The sequence below is a fragment of the Mustela nivalis genome (assembly GCF_964662115.1).
Source record: "Mustela nivalis genome assembly, chromosome: 5".
Classification (NCBI taxonomy): domain Eukaryota; kingdom Metazoa; phylum Chordata; class Mammalia; order Carnivora; family Mustelidae; genus Mustela; species Mustela nivalis.
Window position 1 is genome coordinate 138,888,541 of NC_139024.1, and position 4,940 is coordinate 138,893,480.

The 4,940-nt window shown below is 39.5% G+C and overlaps 1 long non-coding RNA gene across 1 annotated transcript; it reads right to left on the reverse strand.

Annotated features, from left to right (window-relative positions):
* Positions 1 to 3,387: 3,387 nt before the first annotated feature.
* Positions 3,388 to 4,596, reverse strand: LOC309864368. Its single transcript, XR_014311479.1, has 2 exons — positions 4,522 to 4,596; positions 3,388 to 3,923 (listed from the first exon to the last, which is right to left on the reverse strand). It is a non-coding gene; the product is annotated as an uncharacterized lncRNA (long non-coding RNA).
* Positions 4,597 to 4,940: the final 344 nt, after the last annotated feature.

Genomic DNA, 4,940 nt, shown 5'->3' on the forward strand with positions numbered 1-4,940 from the left:
GTGGTGAAGTCAAACCAAGAAGATGCCCCATTTTTTCTTAGCTGCCATGTGTATCCAATAGTGAAATCTTTCAGCTTCCATATGTCATTACTGACTTAATAGCTATTGTGTGCAATATCCTCTTAATTAACTTCTACTTAGACCAATAATAAATCATCTCCCTTTCTATAGGAAAGCTAGGACTCATTTGCCTCAAAAGTAATTTCTCCTCTTCTTTAAGGTAGTAAGATCTAAATAAGTCTTTCAAAATCTCCCCCATTATTTTTGATGCCTATCTCTAGAAGGAAAAAGATAGAAAGGTCAGAATAATTAGGGTAAGTTATAACTAGCCCAGTGCCATCTGTACGTTAAATGTGTGCACGATCTTGGTAACAGTTAAGCCACTTACTAACCTAGTACTCACTGGGAAGCCATAAAGGAAAAAGTGACTAATGATGGATGGTCTGAGGAAACAGCTGTCATTATTTTGGTTCAGTTTACACAATTCTCGCCTTTCCAAAGATAAGAATAGGCAGGTGCTTAAGTCATTAGACCCTAGGGCTGCTCTCCGAGAAGTCTCTGCTGGTGGAGGATTTAGAGTCAACCCTGGGTTCAAATCCCCATTCTGTTGCTTCCCGGCTACAGGACCTTAGGTAAATTTAACCTCTTAAAGCATCAAGTTCCTTGAAATTCTTCATAGGTCAAATGGAAGAATAATAAGTATTCACCTCATAGGACTGTTGGAAGATTAGCATAACATGCCAGGTGCAGGGGGCGCCTGGGTGGCTCAGTGCGTTAAAGCCTCTGCCTTCAGCTGAGGTCATAATCTTAGGGTCCTGGGATCGAACCCCACATAGGACTCTCTGCTCAGCAGGGAGCCTGCTTCCTCCTCTCTCTCTCTGCCTGCCTCTCTGCCAACTTGTGATCTTTGTCCGTCAAGTAAATAAATTTTAAAAATCTTAAAAAAAAAAAAAAACATGCCAGGTGCAGAATAAGGGCTTAATTAGTGGCAAATAATTACTGGAGAGCAAATAAAGTGAAGAGGATTTGTTAATGAACACGACTCTTCCAACTAATCCCATCTCCAATTATGATTTGAGAGCTCAGCGTCGTCCCTCACCCAGAACCCCACTTCAGCAATGATACCATATGCTTGCTTATTTGCTGTAAGAATCCAAGACCAGCATCCCTTAAAACAAAACAAAACAAAACACCCTGCTGAAGGGAGAGTGTATAGAGAGCAAGTAGAGAAACTTCAGGAAGCAAAATGTACTCTGTATGAAGAGCCTTCTGAGACATTTTGAACCATATTTGCATTTCTGACAAGGTTCACCCAATTTTAAGTTTCCGTTGTGGTAAAAAAAAAAAAAAAAAAAAAAAGTTCCCGAAGAGGTCTCTATCCTGGATATTACAGGTCTGATAGTGCGCATAGTTTGGGAAAAGTCCTCTTGGCTTGGAGCACCAAAGTGAATATAGTAAGTATAAAAAAGTGGCAAAGAGGGTGCCTGGGTGGCTCAGTGGGTTAAAGCTCCTGCCTTCAGCTCAGGTCATCATCGGGCTATCTGCTCAGCAGGAAACCTGCTTCCCCCTTCCTCTCTCTGCCTGACTCTCTGCCTACTAGTGGTCTCTGTCTGTCAAATAAATGAATAAAATCTTAAAAAAAAAAAATAATAAAAAAAAAAAAAGACGGCCAAGAAGGGATGCCTAGAACTTCCAGTCCTGAGAGCCAAATGATAAAAGAAATCCACAAGGGCACTGAATTTTTCCTGGCCCCATGCTATCTCCTGTGGCATATACTATGTAATGAAACCAAGAAATCATTACGCGCTTCATAGAATAAGGCTAAAAAGAGAGAGAACGGGCTTTACCAAATGTAGGAACAAGAACTCACCTCGGCCCCCAGCCTGTGTAAGAAAGTAGCTATATTCTTAGTCCTCATTGATGTAAAAGATACATGAGAACAGAGTGATTGTTTACATTTAGAAAAGCTTTTCAATGCTTCCCCGTGTATTCGTGAATGACAAACACATGCATTTGGACCATACATTTCTACACCATTTTATGATTCAATCTACAGAAATTCTGGATGCACCATACAGCGTCTCTGACCCCTTGCAATAACCCGAGGACGTATTCAGCCACCAACTGGGGCCACAGACTCCAACACAAACATGATGGGAAGCCAGGAAAGGATGCAACATACACGTTTTCTTGTTTCTTGTTTTTAAACAAGGTGAGAGAATACTGCTTTCCCCTAAACATCTGACCGTAAGCGGTTATTCTCATTTGGAAACTAGTTTCATTTCTGTGTGCTTGGAAATCCCACCCATGTTACAGTTTCCCAGCTCCCTACAAAACAATAAGTATTGCCAATAAAATATTTATTGAATGATAAAGACCTTGCTTATAATGTCCGTGGTGTCTATCCTTTTAATTAACTACATTCATGGTGTTGTCTTTGTGATATTTTGATAATTTCCAGATGCAGGTATACCATATAGGAATAGAAAGTGGGGGGGGGGACCCCCAAAGTCACTTAAAAATAGAACCAGAACTGTAGCTACCACATGTGTTTTAAATATATTGCCCATACAATTAGGAATACAGTATTATAAACCAGCTCTATAAATCTTATAATAAAAACAGTAACACACCAACTATTCTTCGCCACAAAGAGACCCTTAATACTATTATAGATTCCATGATAATGTGGCTTTGGGATTGGCTTAATATTTTGTAGTAAGAATGTTAACTAGCTGAGATAAATCATAACACATCCATCCTCTTGTGTGGACCTAAAATGCCGGGAGTGGTAATCTACTTGCAAGGCAGAAGCAAGCTCAGTGTGTGCCTGCCTTCAGTATTCCTGGAAATCCTCAGGAGTTTTACTACCATTTAAAAGTGCTAAGAAAACTTAATTTTCAGACAGGGCTTCAGGCATTGTTCTGCAGACAACACAATTGAGATCCTTTGCCTTCAACTTCAGACCAAAACTAATCCAGAAGAGTGAGGAAAGGTCTGTGTTGGTGTGAATACAGTTTGTAAATTATAAGGTGCTAGCCTATGCAAATGTCAGCAATTAAAATTACTGATTACACTTCTCCCTGACCTTGACTCAACGGGTAGGAAAAAGCTTTCTGAAACTTCCAACAAGAAGGTATTTCCACATCATGAAGTGACCTTTTTCCCTGGGAATATGCCTTCTAGTTTTGGTGTATATATAGCAACTCATGATCATTTACAATCCTTATTCCCCCCACACCGCCCCTTAAAAAAAAAAAAAAAAAAAAAAAAAGCTGATTATTTTAGTACAGGACACCATATAATTTCAATGCAAATATTCCACTAGATATGTCAAAGTCATGAGAATTTCTTTTTAAAAACAGCATTAATCGTAAATCTACTTACTTAAACTAGTGACAATGATTCTTTAACAGTCTCTAACATGTAGTGTTCAAATTTCCCCCAAAGTCCCATATTTGTTTTTCACCAAACCTATCTTCAACTTTTAAGGATAGTAGCCAGTTTTAAGGAACTCAGCTGAAATCCCCTGGCAGTTCCTCTTAGAAATATTTCTTTAAATAAGTGCTTAGTCATGGGTCATTTTATCGCCCATTCAACAATTGCCTTAGGCCTTTACTGTGATGGGCCCATACTGCTCCTCAGTAGGACAGTCTGCTGAGGCCTTCCTGACTCTCTCTTCCCGTAGGGCAGCCCTTTACTGTGCAAAGAGCTGAGAGTCAACAAACCTTGATTCTAATCTTAATTCAGTCATTAGATAGCTGTATAACCTTGAGCAAATCCATTTTCTTCTGTCTCAGTTTCCAGGCTTGTAACATCAGGGGGTCGGCCTGGGTCATCTCTCCATTTCTCTCTGGCCCTTGAGGTTCAGTACATTTGATTTTGTTTAATTAATTTCAAGTTCTATATCTTCATGATGTTATCTGCAAAGATGGGGAGCAAGTCTATTAGAGAAGAGAGTAGGGTATTTGAAGTCATCAGACCAGTCAAATCCTGACTTGAGTTCCTTTGGGGAAGTAGTTAACCTTGCTAAGCCTCAATGTCACATTGTGTTACAAGTTATTATACTTATCTGTCTCACCTACCAGATGCAAACTTTTAGGGAGCAGAATGTTCTGATTCGTCTTAGTATCATCAAAGCCTAGTGTCGTGTCTAGAACCTGGTAGGTACTTGATACACACTCTGATACAGCGAATATTAAAAATTTTATTCACTTATTATAAAAATCCAACTTTGCCTGTAACCTTTGGTAAGAGGTGAAAGACTTTTTTTCGCTATGCTAAATTTCATCCCTCTTTGGGCTTGCTTGCTGCTTCTCCTATTTTCTGTGGGGGGGAGGGCAGAGGCAGAAGGAGAGAGAATCTTAAGCAGGCTCCACGCCCAGGGTGGAGCCCAATGCCAGGCCTGATCTTACCACCCTGAGATCAAGATCTGGGCCTAAATTAAGAGTCAGACAGGTAACCCCCTTAGCCACCTAGGTGCCCCTCCTTCTTTCCTAAAGTGTATTTCTATATACTTACCATCAATTTTATTTTTCTGTAGTGAGTTTTGGGGTCATTCTTTGGAGTTGTTGGTTAGTAGCTTGGTGCCAGTCTAAATAAAGCATTTTTACAAACGTATACAAATCAAAATAATGCAGGAGGTAGTGTAACAGCAACAGTATATATAAGATACATGAATTTTCTGATGAACAGAATGTTCACTGGAACTAGTTCCCTAAATCAGTTTCTAATAGAGTTGAATTGAACAGCTGTAAATATTTCCTCAAATGGTCTCTATCTTTTGTGTAAAGACACTCAATTTAGTCTATCATTTCATGACCCCTGATCGCACACTGTTACTATTTTGAAATGTGAACATTTTCCTTAACTGTGTTCGAATCTGGCGTAACCCCTAGAGCAGCATTTCCTGGAAGGAATATTAATCCTTAATAATCATG